We start from the raw sequence: 22,022 nt of genomic DNA on the forward strand, positions 1-22,022 counted from the left end.
GATGCCATTCTACTGTATGTTTTTTTTATGTATAAATTTCATTTGTTTAATGTTTAAATATATTTAATTGTTTATTACTAAAAATGAAGGCTGGTGATCAGCATTTTCTGATGGTAAGCAGATCTTTTCATGGACCTTTTGTTGAAAAAGAAAAAACAAAACAGAATTTCAGGCCCTATTTCGAACACCATTCAATGCCGTCACACAACTTCAGCTCCTCCGACTATCCAAACCATTTAGGTCTTTTAGTGTAAATACTCACACTATGGCCATCTGTTTCTAAAGTTTATCTGTGTGGTTGTAAGAGTATTGTAGGAATAAGTTGGCGGTCTAAATCCTCTGTATGGCATGCTAAAATGTTGGAGGAGAGGCCATCTGTCTGCTCTGTTTATTTTGATACTCCTTCATGCTGTAACATTGAGTCAGTCTCACGTAGGACGGGAAGAACGGAATGGAGGAGTGTCACTCCTGAACCCATCGTAACTCACTGTGGAGGTACACCTGCAGGGTCTGTGTGTAAAACTGTTGATTCATGGGTAAAACATCCAATCTATGCTGGTTATGATGCATGAGCACTTCCATGCTGACATTCCACAGAAAGGCGTCAATTTTGGAAGACCATTAGCTGTTGCTTTGGATTTTGGGATTTCTGCTGAATCCCACCCCTCTGGCTCATAAAGTGATATATTAAGTGTTCTAAATTCTTTCTCTGGCTGTAGATTCATCCAAGGATGAGTTCATGTGCTCTTGGATGAACTAGTAGATTGAATTACGCACTCACTGTCTTGTGTAGCACCAAAGTAAGGTGAACAGACATCCTTGTTTTTATAAAATAATTGATGTGCTAGATATTTCTTGCTAAAAATGTATATAACACACTACAAGTCAATTTTTGTTAAATTGTTTGATTTTAATTAAATAATAGTTCAATATTTAAATAATTGTAACTGAATAATCAAAATGTAATGTATTCCTGTGATGGTAAAGCTGATATTACTTTGATGCTTAATTATTATCAGTTATTATTGGTGCTCAATTATTGATAATGGTTCTTGTTATTATCAATGTTGAAAAACACATATGTGACCCTGGAGCACAAAACCAGTCATAAGTAGCACAGCCATATTTGTAGCTATAGCCAACTATACATTGTATGAATCAAAATTATAGATTTTTCTATTATGACAAAAATCATTAGGATATTAAGAAAAGATTATGTTCCATGAAGATATTTTGTAAATTTCCTAATGTAAATATATCAAAACTTATTTTTTGATTAGTAATATGCGTTGCTAAATATTCTCAATATATGTATTCTCTCTCTCTCTCTATTCTCTCATATATATGTATATATATATATATATATATATATATATATATATATATATATATATATATATATATATATATATATATATATATATATATATATATATATACTTTTTTTTCTTTTTTATTTTTATTTTCAAAAGAATTGACCATTATGATTGGTTTTGTGGTCCAGGGTCACATATTATCCAAAATATTTTTTTTTCTATCACAGCAGTAAATAAGTCATACAGGTTTGGACTGACATGAGAGTGAGTAAATTACGAATTTTCATTTTTAGGTGAAGGCTGGCTGTCTGCCAAGCTGATATGCAAATAGATGCATAGTAAGAGCACATACTAGCCTATATAAAATAGCCAAAAGTATAGTTTGGAATATTTAGGTTAAAAGAGAAGCCTGTGTAAACTACATGCGATTAATAGAGGATGTGCAGTGGTTTGACTGATTGCTGGTCTTCTCTTTTGGTGCTTTGGGATGAACATTGTTAGCTTTTAGCTTTAGAAATTATGGTAAGTTATGAAAGCACCACTGGCCAGACGTAGAGCAGACATAACACGGTCTGGATGGGTGAAACTGTTTACATTCTCATTCCAGAAACAGGATGCATTTGTGTCCTCTCTTTCCATCTTTCTCTCTCCTGCACTGAAAAAAAAAATTGAATTGAAAAAGAAATTGCTAGTAAATTTACAGAGAAATCCCAAATAACACATTACATTAAATTAATATAATTTCGTGTTTAAATTACAACTTGGAAAGGAATTTTAATGTTTTTTTTTTGTTTTTTTTTACAGTGCATGTCTGACAGTAAGTCAGTATTATCTGACCTTCCTCTCTTCTCTGTTTATCCTAACATATATGTCTCAGATATCCTTGTACATTTTGTAGTATACTGTAGCTTTTCAGCTATTTCTCTATTGCCTTTACCTCTTATCTCAATCCTCAGTGCTTTCTTTCCACACTTTTCACCATCGCTTCACTTTTCCCTCCTCCCTCTCTCTGCCTGTCCCGTCCTTTCTGTTCCATCATCCAGTGTCTTCCCATAGCTCCAGTTACATTAATTAATCCACGGTGACGTCCGTGTTCAGCAGGAGCCCCAGATGCCTGAGAGCTGCACTTGAGCTCTAGAGCTCTTCATTGGGCTCCAGTCTCTCCTCCTCCTGCCCCCCTCAAAACACATCCGGCCACAGGACACAAATAACTACATGCAGCTCTCAGTAATGATACATAGTGGACCCAAAGCTGGAATTACAGCATGGGGGGAAATTGTGCTCTTTGCTCCCCTGCTGGGCCTGTCTCTCTGAGTGAGGAGTAGCTTGGAAATCAGAGACAGAGAGAAACAAAGAGATACAAATTATCACCACCTCTCTCCATCGACCCTCCACATCTCTCCTACTAGATATTTCTTGGCCCACACAGGAGGTTTTGCACACAAAACAACATTCACATGTAGTGTTGAGCAGTCAAGGCCAACAAACAAATGAAAATCCTTAGAGTTTTGCTCAGTTTTGATCAGAAGGATGATTTCTAACACACATGGCCATCAAATGATTCAGATTCACACTACTGTAGATTTCCATCACTACGCACTGTCAGATGTGTCACACTGACAGTGAAAAATGAATGTTCAGACATGTAAGAAAAGACCTTTGGTACAATATAAAGTATGAAAATAGTGTTAAAATGTGTTTTTAAATTGCCATACAATGTCTGGTAGTATGATTATAATTTTTTGATTGATTTGTTAATATAAAATTGATTTAATAATATAAATTGTTATATGTTTTATTTAAATTAAAAAAAACATTAAATTACTTATTATATATTATTTATTTTTTTTTTTATAATTTTATGATTTGTATACTTTTATATATAATATATATATATATATATATTTATATATATATATATATATATATATATATATATATTATATATATATACACATATATATATAAGTATATTTATTTTCATATTTTGTTAATTATTGCTAATTATACAAATTACACAAATTATATTATCATTTTAAAATTATTATTAATTATAAATTTATCATAATTATAATTTCTGATAAATTTATATAATATAAATTGTTATATGTTTTATGTACAGACAAAAACACATCATATTTACATATATGGCACAATTTTATTTATTGTTATAATTCTATAATTTTTAATTTTGTTTATGTATACAGTATATATATATATATATATTTCATATTTTGCTAATTATTGCTAGTTATAAAGTTATAATACTTATATATTATTTATTTTTATAATTCTATAAATTCTATACTTTTCATAAACGTTCATGTATATATTTTCATATTTTGTTAATTATTGCTAATTACACAAATTCTGATTATAATTTTAAAATTATCATTAATGTATCATCATATTTCTGATAAATTGATTTAAAAATATGAATTATGTTTTATTTACACACACATACACAACATAATTGTATTTATTTTTATAATTAAAAATTTATAATTAAAAATATAATATATTTTCATAAACATTTAATTACAAAATTATTATTATTTCATTAAAAAAATATTGTTTATTATAACACACACACATATTGAAATTATAATATTACAATGTACAAATAATGTATACAAACACAATTTTATATAATATTAATATATAATTTAATTGGTCAAGCTGGTCTGGTTTTCTGGTTTTCTTACAAGGTTTTGGACACCAGCTGGTCAGGCTGGTAGATCTGCTAAACACCTGCTTCCTGCTTGTCCAGGCTAGCAGACCTTAAAGTAGACTTTAAAACTAGTAGATCTTAAACCAGCTAAGACTAGCAAACCAGCTTAGGTTAAATTCATTCATTTACTGTACTGTACTTTTATCAAGCCAACAAGAAACTTTAGATTCAGTTGGTCACAATCTTTTTTTATTTATTTTGAGATTCCTCAGTGTTTTTACAGTCTAGTCACACAATATGTTCTTGTTGAAGGATCTTTACAACAGCTCAGTTGCAGTGTAGGTCTGTGGAAACCTGAATACAGTATTTAAACAGGACTGAATGTGTGAGAATGCCGGTTTTCAGTGTGCTGCTGGGATTTTAATGACCATTTTTGTGCCATGTCTGGCAGCGCTCTGAGTTCTAAGGTGGAGTTTAACCAGCCTTGTGTCACAGCAGAAAGCCTTTTGGAGACGGGTGGGGTGGGATGGAGGTGTGCTATCCCTGTTTCCTCAGAGAACAGAGACTCCCTGTGTTTAAGCAGCATCTGGACAAAATCAATCTAGGCCATACAGGGAGAAAAGGAGGGCCTGGTAAAGAGAGCAAGATCTACATTTCCTTACAAATGGCCGCCGATGTGCCACGGCAACTGTAGGTAAAGCAAAGTTCGACAGGAAATTGAATTATAAGAAGCAGAAATGATTGCTCTGTGGCTAAACGCTCTACCATGTTTTGTCTGTGGATGCATTAAAAGGCATGGCGGAACATGTTTTTGGACAGTTTCTGAGAAATATCAGACCGACATGTTAGCTTTAATCTGAGGCAGACGTTGATTGTTTAATGATTTCCCAAACATGGTCTCGCATAGCAGATTAATTGCGCTGATTTTTTGGCTCTGCGCTGTACCACATAAAGAGAAGGAGACATTTTCCCACAGTCTTGTATAACACCGGCCTATACAATTTCCACATGACAGCTACATGCGAGAGGCCTATCATTAAGTCAAGCACTATTTCCATGTTCACTATCTCTAAATGTCAACATCTTTGGATTCTCAAGGCAGTTCTTTTACAGTGACAGCTGTCAAGTCTTTATGAATTAGAATGTCACGTTCAGCCTCCTGTTTGTCTGCTGCTGTTGTCATGGAGACCGAGATTCCACAAAGCATCTCATTCTTGAGGAGCTTTCCGTCATGTGAAAAACATGAATCTTATTAATTTGCATACTGTGTCTGCTATTGTGAAACTCATTTACATAACTTCATTATGTGAAGCTGGAGCTGTTAAGTCTTGATAGCTATTCATTCAGGTGTAATAGAAGCTCTTTGAGATACTGCTTATCAATACTGAAACCCCTGATATATTTGTAGCTAAATATTATGGTTAAGAATTAATAATGACAATGCAGGGAATACTGTATTGCACTGATTTTCAGTAATTCAGTCAGTATATAATTAGTTAATCCCAGGACATTTAACAAGTTTTTGTGCTAATTCTACTTCTTTATGGCTTTCTTGAAAGGATTTTACACCCAGTAAGTGTAAATTCTGTCATCACCCTCATGTCATCTCAGAACACTAAATAAAGATATTTTGAAAAATGTTTCAAAAGCAAAGCAAATCTGATTTTGCCTATACTGTACAAAAAGTCAGTGGGGTCCAAAACAACATTTTTCAAAATATCTTGTTTTGCATTTTACAGAATAAAGAAAGACACACAGGTTTGGACTTACATGAGGGCGAGTAAATTTAATTTTTGCATTTCAATTAATTTTTTTGGGAAACGATCACTTTAAATATTTTGCTTAAAACAGAGGACAACATGGGATGGACTTTTTGACTAGTTCGTTATTATGGGTTATGGAATGGTATTTTGGCTAGAAGCAACAATTTAAGGTTAAACCATCTTAACAATGGATTTGTTTCCTACAAACACACTTTCACTTCACAAGACATTAACTGATGGACTGGAGTTGTGTGGATTACTTGTGTATTATTTCTATGTGCTTTAGGGTGTATACATTAAAAAAAAAAAAAAAAAAAAAAATATATATATATATATATATATATATATATATATATATATATATATATATATATATATATATATATATATATTAAAAAAAAAAAAAAAATATATATATATATATATATATATATATGAATTATTTTTTTTATTTTTATTTTTTTTGGTGAACTACAGTATTCCTTCAACTGGCAGCCTGGGGATTTTTTGCCCTGTGAATGTCGAATTAGTGGTTGTCAAATGGTTTTGCTTCAGGGCCCAAAAATTTTAGTGTTAAATTTAAATTGGACCAAAATAGTTTATTCCACTAAAAATAAATGACAATTTCTTTAACTCAAAAATTTTAAGTTTTAATTGCATGTTATGCAACTTGTCAGTGACAGATCAATTTGTGGCAAATAATGTAGAGTTTGATTGGGTGCACAGCCTGTGATCTCAACAACTTTTCTATTTAAAAAGTCTATTCATTTTCTGTACATTATTTACAATACTACGTGTATTTGGCATTGTTTATTATCTGCTATTGCAGACTGACATGCGACCCATTTTTGAGAACCACTGAATATGTCTGCACTGTTCATTTCAGTTTCAAAAGAGCAAGGAAACCCCTCTTTCTAAAACTTTCAAAATAAGTTGTGCATTTCTAAACAGCCAGACATTAGCTATTCTGAGAGTAGAAAGAGTTGTCCTATCCTTGACATGACTGTGTGAGTCCTAGTCTCCGCCCTTGTCCTGAATACTAAATGAGAATGGAGGCACATTTGCTTAATCAGCAGAAATCAGTCCGTGTTCACCCAAAGCTACTGCGCTCTGCATGCAAAAGAGACCAGACTGGGGCTGCTCACCTATAAATCAAAGCAAAGTAAGATGCTTTTGTCTTTTGTATGTCTTTCAACCCTCTGGCTGGCTCGCTTTAATCTGATAACCTGATCAAGACCTGCCTCTCACTTTAATGGAAGACTTGGATCATCTCCCAGGGCACCCTGGGATTTGTAGTCAGCACTCCTTTGACATCGCCTTTGAAAGTTGCTGTTGTCCCCAGACTTCCTCCGCACGGTAACAGGATGAGGTTAATGAATAGCAAAGTGAATTAGTCCCAGTGGATACAGATTCCCAATTGGGTGGCTTCTCTCATTCTCTTGTTCTCACACACTCAAAAGCAGAAACACACCTTCTCTTTTGTGCCACTCTACTGTGCAGTAGATTGAGACGCATTGTGGTCCCACCGAGGCTGATTACTCTAGCTGTAACCCAGGGGACTCCTCTGTCCTCAGCCAGGAAACCAGGATGGGAGAAGTGACAGGAAGTTGGGAAGGGGACCGCTATCTAATTAATTACAAGTGAGCTTATGGGAATATGGAGCCTAAATGCAAGTCATCTCCCTAGATGAGTGTGTGTATGTGTGACAGAAGTGTGTGTAAATAACACACAGTCCCTGTGAAGGGACGCAGTTAACAGTTGGAGCCCAGGGCACCTAGCAAACCAGTGGCCGTGGGGGTTCTGGGGCAAAGCGGAGCTCTGTAAATGATGCAGATGCCAGATGTAGCACAGCTCGCTTCCTGTTTAACCTTTTCTCGTGATGCCCTTTGTGCTTTATAATCTTGTCAGTAGTTAACCCTCTACTGGCAGGATTTTCAAATAGTGGACATAAAACATGATTTCATTTAAATTTAAAATTATATACATAGTGGTAGTTTTGTAAATATGGTACATTTATGATCTGTTAAGTGGGCTATGGTAGAAAAGTTTATTATATATATTTATTTTCATTTTAGGTAAATTTCCTCAGGAATATTAGAATATTTAACCAGGAATTTCTGACTGGACAGAATATAATAAAATGAGAGTGAGCATCATTTATTTAGATATGTTTTAAAGGCTACGTTTAACCCTCTGTGGCACATCTTTAAGTTTTTTTCTAAATCTATATTTTTATTTTGTTTACTTACTATATTAAAGGCAAAGAAAAGTTAAGGGAAACAACTTTGGAAGCCAGGATGCAAGGTCACTCAAAAAGTCATGTAATCATATGATAGCTTATTTTTTCTTACCATGAATTTCTTTTTTTATTTTTTTTTAAGAATCCAAGGATTGTAAAGATTATTCCTTTTTAAAATATCTAAATATTTTACATATTATTTGGGCTAGTATAGTTTTAGCTTTACCATATTTGCTTTACCCAAAAAATAGGGTTGCAAAGGGATGGAAAATTTCCAAAAACTTTCCAAATGTTTGCAATTTTTTAATTTTTTTTTGTAAATTGTTTTTTTTTTACAATTTTCTGAAACTTTCAAAAAAAAAAAAAAAAAAACCTGCAAAGTTTCCAAAATTTGTTGAAAGCTTCCAGAAATTTACCAGATATTTTTTCTGTCCATTTGCATCCCTAGTCAAAAATTGTTAACTATAGGGTTAAAATGTTTTTTGTGAATACAAGAGAAATTAAATTGGCTCTCGGTTTATTAGATTAATTCCTGTTCATGCACTTCGTGGCAGCTTTTAAAAGCAAAATGGAGGCCTTCCAACTTCCCTATTTTAGAGAATTACAAAAAGAAAGGCAGTCCTTGGCACATAGTACAAATAAATTCATGTGTACACACGCACACAAATAGATTTTATGCTACTGCGACAGTAGTCCTTGGCGCACAGTTCTAATACATGCATGCCCGAAGGCTTGTCACTCTTCTTGTTGTGGTTGGTTTCTCAGAGTGTGCTTTGATGAGAGTTAATTTTCTGATTCTCACACACACACGCTCTTCAAATCACCACTATACAGCCTCCTGCTGTGGCACCACACTGGGTATGTGTTTATGTGGTTGTATGCAGGTGTCTGGTGTCTGTACAGGTGTTTTGTTAGTGAGTAAAACTGCAGTGAGTTTTTTTTTGTTTGTTTTTTTTTTACTTTAAAAAGTTTTAAGCTACAAGGAAATCAAAGTACTTCAAAAAAAAAAAAAAGTTTAAAATGTAAACCACATGTTATGTTTCACACAGGTGGTCACATACACTCCAGTTCAATAGTTTGGAGTCAGTTGAAAGACACATTAAACTGATGAAAAGTGATAAAGATATTTTAATAGATTTTATTTCAAATAAATTCTGTCCTTTCAAATTTACTATCTATCAAAATTTCTGAAAAATAGTATCACAATTTCCACAAAAATGTTTAGCAGCACTACTGTTTTCAACATTGATCATAATAAGAAATGTTTCTTGAACATTAAATCAGCATATTAGAATGATTTCTAAAGGATCATGTGACACTGAAGACTATTTGCTGAAAATTCAGCTTTGCCTTCACAAGAATTAATATCATTTTAAAACATATTTAAATAGAAAACGGTTATTTTAAATTGTAATAATATTTCACAATATTGATGTCAAACAAATGCCGTTTTGATGAGCATAAGAGGCTTATTTCAAAAAACGGTAAATGCCATGGAAGCTCCGGAGCTGATGGGGGCAGCAGTGAGGCAAATGCTGTTGAATCTGTTCTTTAGGGACACCAAGGGGTCAAAGTTTGGCTAACAATGGGGTTAACAGGACCCTTTTAGCCCCTGCAGGTAAATGTTGTAACTACGCTCATCTTTTTCTGCAGAAGAATCTTTCTCCAATGATGGCTATTCACAATTCACTTTGTATTTTAACAGAATATGCAACATATACTGTATATCATGATTAACTGTTGATGTAACACTAAATCAACAGATTAAACTGATGTCCCTAGTCTGTTGGAGGTAAAGTAAAAGACTTTGAATCTCTCAGTAATTTTCATCCCTCTTTAATTGCAGCCACCAATTCCCTTCTTTAGTCAGTTTGCTTTCTTTTCTCTGATGTATCTGCAGCTTCTGGCAATTACGTTCTGTCATGTGCATGTTGTTTACCACTGCTACAATTCTAGTCAATAATAATGGCCTGTTCTCCATCTCGCTCTGTGTCTGTTTCTCATGAGGGACTCTTCTTCTACTACTAAGCAGATGAAAAGAAACAGAAAGACAGAGAGATGGATCCATTTTCAGCTCTTTTCTTCTCCCTCTTCACGATAATTCCCCATGATAAGACGGAGACCATTCTGAATGGCTGCCATTTCTCAGGGCTGAGTACACTTCAGGAGTCGCTAACTAGAGGCAGATCAGAAGATCTGGCCACCGTTTGATGTGTGACGGGTTCAAACACTGCTCTGTGTATTTGGAGACTGGGCTTAGAGGCACTAGCTTCATAAAAAGCCAAAGTGGACCCTCAAGACACAGATTCACAGATATACACACTTTCCTTCATCAGCACGACTCTCAACGTATCAGTAACAAGGTTGAAATCCCTCTCCAACCCTCTTGGTTTTTGGTCCGTGGTTTAAGAAGCTCCTTCACCACAACAGCTCATTTTTAAAGGGATAGTTCACCCAAAACTGAAAGTTCTGTCATCACTTACCCACCCTCACTTACTTTCCTCTGCTGAACACAAAAGATATTTTGAATAATGTTGGTAACAAGAAATTGTATCTTTTTTTTTTGGAAAGGTACCTTTCAGTCTTGTGAAAAAAAAAAAAAAAAAAAAAAAAGCCTTTTGGTTTTTGTTCTGTTGTTTAAGAAGCTCCTTCACCACAACAAATCACTCTTTAGAGTAAAAGTTCACCAAAAAAATTTAAATTCTGTAATTTACTCACTTGTATGCATTTCTTTCTTCAGCAGAACACAAAAGAAGGAATGTTGAAGAATTTCGTAATACCAAGGAGTTTTGGTTCCCATTGACTTCCATTGTATTTTTTAAGTCAATGGGAGCCGAAACTGTGTGCTAGCGTTTAGATCACGTCAGCATTGTGGCTCATTCTTGAAGCAAAGTTTTGCTTGAATAGTGATTGGATTCAAAGTTTTGGATTGCTGAATTTAAACTTAGAATGCATATGATGCCTTAGGTGTATGATAGAGTAAACAGTAATAGCACTGCAGTGGCAGCAGCGGCAGCCTCCCCGGGGTCCTAAAGCCCGCTCAGTACGGAGTTTTAATTCCGTAGGGGGCACTGTTAGCCTACTTCTAATAAAATTAAAGCAAAATACAAAGCAAAATGTTTCTGATTAAATAAAGCAGTTAATGATGCCATAAAATCATGAGTATGTTTTGATTTAAAGGTCAGAAGCTATAGTTTACATGAATAAAAAAAAAAAATGAAAAGAATTAAAAACATGACACAAATTAAATAATTTTATATTTACTGATTTATTCATTAATGTGTAATATGTTATATATTTTAAACAAATTATGAGCTCAAAAAGATAAAAAAAAAAAAAAAATTAAACACTTTTGCTTTAGACCATTTATAAATGAAAATAAAATAAAATGTTAAGGTTACCACTGCATCTTTCTGAAAAAATAAAATAAAATTAATCAGTGATTAATATATAGTTTATTTATCGTTATTTTCAAATCTTCAATGTACTGTAATTATAAAATAACTTTATTATTGATTATTTAATTCTAACAAATAAGTTCTTATTAAAAAATAACCAAAATTTAAAATAATTATATATTGGTATCTGCTTCAGCTATCGGCCAAAAAGAGTCGAAAATTATCAGCATATCAGATATTGGCAAAAATCCAATATCGTGCATCCCTAGTTACCAACACTCTTCAAAATGCCTTCTTTTACATTCCACAGTTTTCATTTTTGGGTGGACTATCCCTTTTAACTAGAAACTCCTCTGAGAAGAACCTGTCAGTCTTGTGAAAAACGCACAATTACTGTAATTAGCATGTCAATTGATTATGCGTTCAGCCCTTCTACACTGTCATAATTCATGACAGCACAATATCTAATCGATTCCAAGATGAATGCGCAGCTGTATCTTGTAACTGAAAGGAAATGAATGCTACTGTTCTTACAGGCGATAAATGTTGCAGTTCACTTTCAGGTCCTTTTGCGCCAACTGTTAGATGGATATATCATGCAGACAGACTTCCTAAGTGCCGTCCAATGACTGTAGAGTACTCTAGGACATTTTGTTCTCATCCATTACCATTTGTATGATAACATAGGTGTTTCTTCTTTGTGAATTGTGTGCACTGAAACCGACTTTCTACAGAACAAGATATGAATGCAAACTGTCTTTTGTCTTGTCTAAGAGCTGAAACTAGTGGTATTTTCTGCCAAGATGGAAGCTCTGGCACTGGAGAGAGACTCATCCACAGCAATCATCTTTGCACTATGGGGCACCACAGATGTCTCTCATTTTCTCCTCTCATCCTTTTAGCTCTGGGTAGGTGGATGCCTTCATCTGAGATGGACAGATAGCAAAAAAAGAGAAAATGAGAAAGGTGTTTCCATGACTTGTCATCGTATCCTTTAAAGTCTTTTGAAAAAGAACAATGGGAAAAGAAGGTTCAGGTCAGAGGCACGGGGGACAGACGGCTGGGGTGCCATCTCAAGGTTTCTTGTTCTTACTGTCTAAGCTGTTTGAAAGCCACCTCCTGTCATTTGTTTAAAATGATGCCTTTTCAATATGGGTCAGAGCTATGAAGGACAGCTGGAATCATTTTTGCTTGATTTCTGTTCTCCTAAGGAAAAATGGGTGCCGCTAAACGCACTTCATCCTGTTCCCTTTACCACTTACCCCGTACTCCATTTCCCATAATCCTCTGCCTGGACACATCATCAATTGCAATCACCTGTCTTTCATCAGATCTCATCTTCAGTTCACAGCTGTCTCAGCTGACTTTGCTGGTGATTGAATGTTGTATAGCTCTTCCATGGTTTCCAAGTTTCAGTGTTTCTATTTTCTCTGTTTCCTTGCCTTCATGTTTTGATCCCTGGACTGTTTTCTCATTTATGATTGTTTTGCTGCCTGCCCTGACCATTGCCTGATTATCTGGATTACTCTTTTGCCTTGCCACTGCCATCGTTGTTTGCTGTTGTTGACCACACCTGTTTTACTATGCTCTTAATAAAGATTTGCATTTGGATCCCCACTTTGTTGTCATGCCTCTCTCGTTACAGGCGTGAATAAACTAACAGCATTTTTAAAAAGAAAACAAGCTGGTCTCACTCATCCCTAAGTCACCCTTCTGAGTTCAGACACTGAAATAAATAAAAATACGTTAAACGTTAAATAAAACTTTTTGATGATTTGTCCTTTTCAAAGTCCAACCAAAAAGTGTCACAAGAGACAGCCTGCAGTCAGTACAAACACAGTCTGTCCAGCCTTGCAATTCTTTAAAGGACGGATCAGCTTGGCAGATCACCATTATTCTCTCTGGAGCAGGCCCAGGTCCCTTGCCATGTCTGGCCTGCTCACAGGAGGTTCACCTGGGGCTACAGGCGGGTCAGAAGGCTCTAACTGGCACTGGGAGGGATGGGAGGGATAGAAGGCGTCCCTGGGGCCCAGGAAGGTCCGGTGAGGATCGAATCATAAGAGATCCTCACAGATGCCAGCTTGTTCATGTAGGGGGCATAGACTACAACCACAATCCCCCTTGTTTGACCATAGGCATTTTGATGGGGCACCGAGCTGCTCCATCTGTCCCAGAGAATCAAGCCCTGTTTTCAGAGCAGAGAATAGAGCTTAAGTAACACGCCTATTCTAAGACCCAACGGATTCCATCCCTCTGTCTTGCATGGCAGAATGCCAGTTTAGCACCAGGCCTGACAGACAGACCATGACCAAGGGCGATGCCCTATGCTACTTGTTCACAGGAATCTGCTAACAAATTTACAGAGCAGTGCCGATTTGTTTGCTATTGATAATGCTAAACACATCTTTGTCATAAAGCAAATGGGATAAAATTGAAAATATTTTATTAAAAAGTTCAACACGTTTTCACTTCCAACTCATCACATATTGATGCTTGGTCAGGATACCCTAAAGTGTCTTTTTTTTAACACAAAAGGTACCTCTTTAGTGTCACTTTTTTACATGCAGGGTACTCCATTGCTTTCAGTTGTTTGCCTTAATTTAAATGGTTTGCAGTTGTAAAAATATAAATAATTTTATATAAATGTATACTGTCATTGGAGTACATAACCCCACCCCTATCCTAAACCTACCCACTTCTGAACAATATAAAACATGTACATAACAGGCCAATAAAAGTACAGTCACATGTATTTATTGCAAAAACTGACCAAAAAAAGCAGTATAAAAGTATTACAAACAAGTCGTGTTGCATTCCAAGTCTTCTGAAGCCATACAATATCTTTATGCAATGAATAGAGTAAATCATAAGGTTTTAATCACTGAAAATCATTCTACTACTTCAAAGCGCACACATCTCATCGAAAAAAGATACTCCCGAACATTAGCATGACGCAGTCATTCACGAGACACACAATAGCCAATAGCTTTTCACAAACAAAGCTGACATAAGTTCTGACGTTAATTTTAAATTTGTGCACAGACTGCACACAGGATCTGAGCTTTACGGTGGACGGTGATCGCATCTATTCCTCTCACAATTCAATCGTTTTGCCTCAGAAGACTTTTAAATAAATCCTGACTGTAGTTGTATCTGCATGTTATATCCTATGTTTTAGTGACAAAAGGTAGGTTTAGGGGCAGGGGTTGGGTTACATCCTCATAAATGTGTAAATAGTGTAACGTAAATAAAATAGTTGTGACTGTTTAGTGTTTACATTGAAAAATCACACCCCAACATATATGTAATAATGGCAATAGTATAACCCAATATAAAATTAAGTAATGATGATAAAATTCCCAATGTCTTTTGCGTCTGCATATTGAAGCTAAAGGTTTCTTATTTAAAGCAATGGAGGACCCTGCACAATGATGTTAAAGGGGTACCCTGTGCATCAAAAAGTGACGCCAAAGGGTCCTGACCAAGCATCAATATGTCACGAGTTGGGAGTGAGAATGTATAAGTTAAATGAAGTTAAATGTAAGTTAAATTAATTTCATATAAGTCATATAAGTCATTCCATGAATTTCATATAAGTCATTCCAAAACCATGACTTCTGTTCTTCTGTGGAACAATATTTTTTAGCAATGTCTAGCAGTGAATTATTTATTTTGATTTATTTCGTGACTTTTCAATACTTCTAGTTCATGAACCAAATCATTAATGTATGAATCAGATTGATTTTGGCCCACTGACTGAAGTGAAGTTTATATTGGCACAATATACTGTATTCACAAGTGCACAGACAACACACACATATGCTTTAGAACTCCATCCAGGTAGGCAGGATGGATCATGTCGCAGCTTGGAATGCAAAGCTAAAAGAGGAAAAAACATGTTCCTTTTCCAGCCTTTGGAGACTGAGTGTGTGATTTTGTACTATTTGCAACATTTAAGCTCTGGGCTGTTTTTTTTTTTTTTTTTTTTTTTTTTTTTTTTGCTATCATCTTTTTTAAGGTAGCTTTGAAGGAATATTTCCATAATTACTGTGGGAACATTTGAGTGTTTTTAAAATGATGTGGCCTTGACAGTTTCCCAAAAAACAGATGATTAACTCACTTTGTCACAACATCTTGGCCAACTAGAGAAGAAGAAGGAAAAAAAATGAACTCAGGCTATAGGACCTGTTTCCAACTGAAATGTGAGGTGGAGTATTTTTCACAGTCCCTACTGTATGTGAATGAAGTAAAATTTAAAGATGTAGATTGCAGAGTAGACTATGGAAGAAGCATGTGTCTGTTAATGATGTGCGCTGATTTGTATTATTCTCATACTTTTGGTGTAGTTCCGTATATAATTTGTTAGTATTGGTTATGAATTGTCATTCTCAGTTAGTGTTAACCCACAACTTCCCTCAGTGCAAAAATACATACAGGTGCATCTCAATTAATTAGAATGTCGTAGAAAAGTTCATTTATTTCAGTAATTCAACTCAAATTGTGAAACTTGTGTATTAAATAAATTCAATGCACACAGACAGAAGTAGTGTAAGTCTTTGGTTCTTTTAATTGTGATGATTTTGGCTCACATTTAACAAACAAATTAGAATACTTCATAAGACCAATAAAAAAAAAAAATAAAAAAAAAACTTTTTAGTGAATTGTTGGCATTCTGGAAAGTATGTTCATTTACTGAACATGTACCCAATACTTGGTAGGGGCTACTTTTGCTTTAATTACTGCCTCAATTCGGTGAGGCATGGAGGTGATCAGTTTGTGGCACTGCTGAGGTGGTATGGAAGCCCAGGTCTCTTTGACAGTGGCCTTCAGTTCATCTGAGTTTTTTTTTATATTGTTTGCATTTATTGGTCTCTTGTTTCTCATTTTACTCTTGACAATACCCCAGTCAAGCACACCAACACCATGGTCATTTAACCAACTTTTGGTGCTTTTGGCAGTGTGGGCCGGTGCCAAATCCTGCTGGAAAATGAAATCAGCATCTTCAAAAAGCTGGTCAGCAGAAGGAAGCATGAAGTGCTCCAAAATTTATTGTTAAACAGGTACAGTGACTTTGGTTTCCAAAAAAACACAATGGACCAACACCAGCAGATGACACTGCACCCCAAATCATCACAGACTGTGGAAACTTAACACTGGACTTCAAGCAACTTGGGCTATGAGCTTCTCCACCCTTCCTCCAGACTCTAGGACCTTGGTTTACAAATGAAATAAAAAACTTGCTCTCATCTGAAAAGAGGACTTTGGACCACTGGGCAACAGTCCAGTTCTTCTTCTCCTTAGCCCAGGTAAGATGCCTCTGACATTGTCTGTGGTTCAGCAAATTCCTTGACACGTCTGTATGTGGTGGCTCTTGATGCCTTGACCCCAGGCTCAGTCCATTCCTTGTGAAGTTCACTCAAATTCTTGAATTGATTTTGCGTGACAATCCTCATAAGGCTGCTGTTCTCTCGGTTGGTTGTGCAACTTTTTCTTCCACACTTTTTCCTTCCACTCAACTTTCTGTTAACATGCTTGGATACAGCACTCTGTGAACAGCCAGCTTCTTTGGCAATGAATGTTTGTGGCTTACCCTCCTTGTAAAGGGTGTCAGTGATTGTCTTCTGGACAACTGTCAGATCAACAGTCTTCCCCATGATTGTGTAGCCTAGTGAACCAAACTGAGAGACCATTTTGAAGGCTCAGGAAACCTTTGCAGGTGTTTTGAGTTGATTGGCTGATTGTTATGTCACCATATTCTAATTTGTTGAGATAGTGAATTGGTTGTTATGTCACCATATTCTAATTTGTTGAGATAGTGAATTGGTGAGTTTTTGTTAAATGTGAGAAAAATCATCACAATTAAAAGAACCAAAGACTTAAACTACTTCAGTCTGTGTGCACTGAATTTATTTAATACACTGGGTTTTCATGGATGACCAGTTGCAGGTCTACTGAAAGTCTTTCACCAAGGTGGAATTTATTTTGATCCAAAATATAGTAAAAACAATATTATAACAGTATTACAATTTTAAATAACAGCCATTAATCAAGTTTTCAGTGTCACGTGATCCAGTCATTCTAAAATGCTGCAAGTCTGTTTTGAGAAAATCCTTGTTTACTACTAATGCCATCTGCTTTTCTTTATTTTCCTTTACACTTGTGTACATATGAATGAGAATTAGAGAGTATTTGGACTAAAACATCAGATGTTCTTAGAAAAAGCAACAGGCAGTCGTCTTGCTAACACAGTGAAACAGAACATTAGGCCTCTGTGTGCACGAGAAAGAGGACTTTTTTCATATATATAATATATATATAAATTAATCAAATCGTATACTACTGCATTGACATCTGTGTAATTGTTTAGTCGTAGTTCTACATGCTGCCGCAACGGGCAAATGTAGCACAGCGTTGCATATCCCTGTTGTGCCTGTGGGTGTAGTCTGACCTTTGCCCTCTTTCATCGGTGCTGTGGCTGGTGAGCTCCTCGGGGACTTGCATGGAGTCGCATTCATTATGCCTCAGTCCTTAATTAGCTGTTTAACGCAGCCGAGTGGAGAGCAAGCTGTTACTACTCACCTCAGGAGGAGCTGTCTGCCTTGACACCTCCATTAACACATGATTTTCTTTTCTTTTCTTTTCTTTTCTTTTCTTTTCTTTTCTTTTCTTTTCTTTTCTTTTCTTTTCTTTTCTTTTCTTTTCTTTTCTTTTCTTACTTTCTCTCCTTTCAAGTAAATTGCTTTTAATGCTAAAAATACTATTGTATATTTGATACACAAATTTCTACTGTAAGGCCTCTAAATTATTATCGTGGTGATATATTTATTTTATGTTCTATTTTATGTTTTTTTTGTCTTATTGTTGATTTATACAGTTTTTGCCAAGTAAACACCTTTTATACTCTAATTGTAAAACTGTCCACCTTTAGGTCATAGTACACATCTTTCTGCTGTGAAATCTTACTGATTTCAATAAAGTAAACTTAAGAATACTGTTGTTGGTAATATTTCAAAACATTTCCTGTACTAAAGCTTATTTGATTATCCATACATAATTTTTACTAAAACAACAGAGCTTTGGTCATAAAACTAAGCATTTAAATATGATTTTACTAAGTCATATTATTGGGAGATATAGGATTACAGCTGATTTATATGCATTTTTTTGTCAGCAGTCTGCTGTTTTGTCTTTATAGATTTACATCATTAAATGATATCAGAATTCCATCTTACTTTTTCATCTAAATCTCAGCAACTGCACCAAATTTAATATTTTTTATGTTTAAGTATAAGCTCCATATTCTCCAATATCATACTATATGAACCATATAAGCCTGATATATCAAAACTGACATTCATCAAAAATGCAAACTTGTCTTAAGGTTCAATATTGAACTTTTTTCTGGTTATCATTTCATATGTCAGGCTTTACAGGGTTAAAGCAAGCAAGGCTGGATTGTACTCACTAAACTGATAATTACATTATAAGTTTTATCATTTCTGTTTGAAAAGTGTTTTTATGGTGCAGGTAAGTGTCAGTGCAGACCTGCAGCATTTATCCTGCCAGTTTTGTCCGGCTTTGACTAGACAAATAGATACACAGTGGATGATTGAATTCCTATTGACAGTCTTTGTAACAGCTTGTCATTGTTACAGCTGCAGATCAATAGCATATTTCACACAGAAATCAATCCAGCCAACAGTCCAGTTTGACACACACAGCATATAGGTCAACACAAACCTGATAGCTATATATTGCTTAGCTTATGTTTTAAGTGATAAAATCAGGTTTAGTTTAGATATATCTGATAACTCTCATGAGTGACTGGATCTATGAGCACTACCATGGTAAACAAGATCTGACTGTATGTGAAAACTAACTTTGGCAAGGAAATGACATTACCCACCAGTTGGTGAGTCATTTTAAAGGCACAGAAACATAATACAGTACATAGTCTAAATTGAACTGTAAGAATAATAGACTTTTGCTGATGTAAGTGATGCAAGCAATTAAAATTAATACAAAACTTAATGAGGAAAACATCTGTTAAAACTAGTGCATAACTTTGCAAATTTATATATATATATATATATAAATCTGATTGACCTAAGTACTTAGACCCTTAAATCAGCAATGACCTGTAGTTAAAGCAACTTTAGCAGTGATTGCAACCTCAAATCATTTACGACAAGCTTTACACACCTGGATTCAAACACCGAATCCATGTGGGAAAAAAAGAGAAAAGATCTGAATACTTTCATAAATTATATAAATTATTATAGTACATATACTGTATAATAGATACAGCATAAAATAAACAATCATATTGTCAAATGCAAAAAGGCCTGTGGACTACTTACTCCAAAATCAGAAAGTAAGCTTCTTGTTTCTGTAAACAAGGCATTTGGTAAGGAATGTCTTCTTCGCGTTTTATTAAAAAATATTTTACTCCTTAGAACAGTTTTCTTTTCAGAACATGCAAATACTCTTGTACTGCGCTGTTAACCTGTCAATTCTGTAACGCTGGGTAATAAAACAGATCACAGAACAGCCGCCAGTTTGGAACACTTTAATGAAGTGCAAAGCACCTGCCTGAAGGGAATCTCACTTCTAGAGTTTGTTTCCAGGGAAACTATAGATTACAGAATGCTGGTATCATTGTTTGTTTGTTGAATAGTCTACTGAGAAACTAAGAGTATAAAGTGAAAATGAGAGACAGAAATATGCTTGGAAACAAACTCTAGATTACAGAATGCTGGTATCATTGTTTGTTTGTTGAATAGTCTACTGAGAAACTAAGCGTATAAAGTGAAAATGAGAGACAGAAATATGTTTATAGATGTTGTGTATAATCCTTTTCCTATATAATTTCACGATCATAGGCATGACATTAAGTGCAGACAGCACTATTAAAAAAATCACAGAAGGCATTGAAATTTATAGTTGAAACTACGCTTTTTAAAATAATATCTTCTATTTTATTTTAAGCTGATTGTTCCAATAAAAGTATAAATGCTGTATCCCTGTCAAAACATTGCTTGTTTGTTTGAGAATCCTGAGCAGCTCAACCAATGCCGTGAGTTTGTGGGCGGGACTATCTGTTTGAACAACCAATGGCAGATGGGAAGAGTGTGAATCCTGATGTGGAAATTACACACTTAACCTTAATCACTCTAGTGGACTTAAGTTTTTAACGGCAGTCATAAAAATCTGTCTCAACATTGATGTGATCTGAAAAATCAGAAAGAACGTAAAAGAAAACATAAAAGAAAATGGCGTAAAGTTCATAATCTCATCTAAGATCTCTGAATGAAGTTGCAGAAATGTGGCAACTTATGTGTTGATGTAAGTGCTGTCTCTTTGATATACAAGTATGAAGAAGTTATATGATGTAATAATGCCCAAACCTGGAGTAGCTGTTTACTTTAATGACTTGGTTTCCAGGCAATGAGGTGGCAACAGTGGAGATGAGAGCGGATTTGTGTTTAGAGAGATGGAAGTCTGTATATGACAACCTTGTGACTACAAGATCCCACTCAGCTTTTGTTTGTATATGTGTGCATGTGTTGGAGGGGAGTGTATGTGTCCCTCTGACCCAAACACTCCAAATCAATGCATTGTTGTGTGTGTTTTAAAGAGCTGCAAGAATAAAACAGCTTAAACCTTGAACTTCGCTGGTATTAGAGGAGTTTAGGCACTGGGAGACCACCTGGCTGACCGGTGAAATTACTAAAAGCTCTAGTTTTTGTTTGTAGCTTTATCAAAAATCAGTTTTTCAGTTCTACAAATTAAACATCCCAAACATACAATAATTTAAAATGGTTTATTTATTTATTCACATTTATGTGTTTATTCATATGTACTGTATGTGTGTGTGTGAGTCCCAACATAGTAACATGCAAGGACATATATAAGCTACACTAAGTAAATGTGCATGTCTTGACTTTTTAATAAGACATAATTGTATTTACACAAGAATCACAACTGAGGAAAGCAATCCATCACTTACCTGAATGTTACATTTTTGACGACCGCACCTGTGAGCTCCAGGGCAAAGCAAACCCACCTCTGCTCTGTGGCAACACCCGTATTCTTTTATTTTGTCTGCTACAAAAAACAAGCTAAACTGGATTCCACTGAGACTGATTGATTTTTGTTCGCCAGCAGTATTTTTAAGTTTTTAAAATGCAAATCTTGAGAAATAAAACTTTATTGCACCCTGTCATGGATAATTATGACACATGCTCCAGAACATCAATATTCATCATGCAATTGCAATTTACAATACCTACAATGTATCTGTCAGCAAATTACTTAAATGCATACAAAAGTAAAGTGTTATATTATATACTTTAAAAATAAGTACTTAAAAATGAACTATTAAGGTTAATTTCTTAAAGGTATTATTAAAGGTAATACTGTACATGCATTACTTGTGGTTGTGAATACTACGGAGCCCCTGAGGGGACATGGTGTGCGATGGGAGAAATAAACAAGTACCTTCTCTTGTAAAACTACTGCATTCCCCTGAGAAACTTTACATTTTGTTCAAGAAAGTTTTCATTCTTTCACAAAACATGCGCATTCTTATGCAAAACTATTGCATTTCCTCAAGAAACTTTGCATTCCCATGCA

This window comes from Cyprinus carpio, chromosome B8, assembly GCF_018340385.1.
Source record: "Cyprinus carpio isolate SPL01 chromosome B8, ASM1834038v1, whole genome shotgun sequence".
In the NCBI taxonomy this organism is placed as follows: Eukaryota; Metazoa; Chordata; class Actinopteri; order Cypriniformes; family Cyprinidae; genus Cyprinus; species Cyprinus carpio.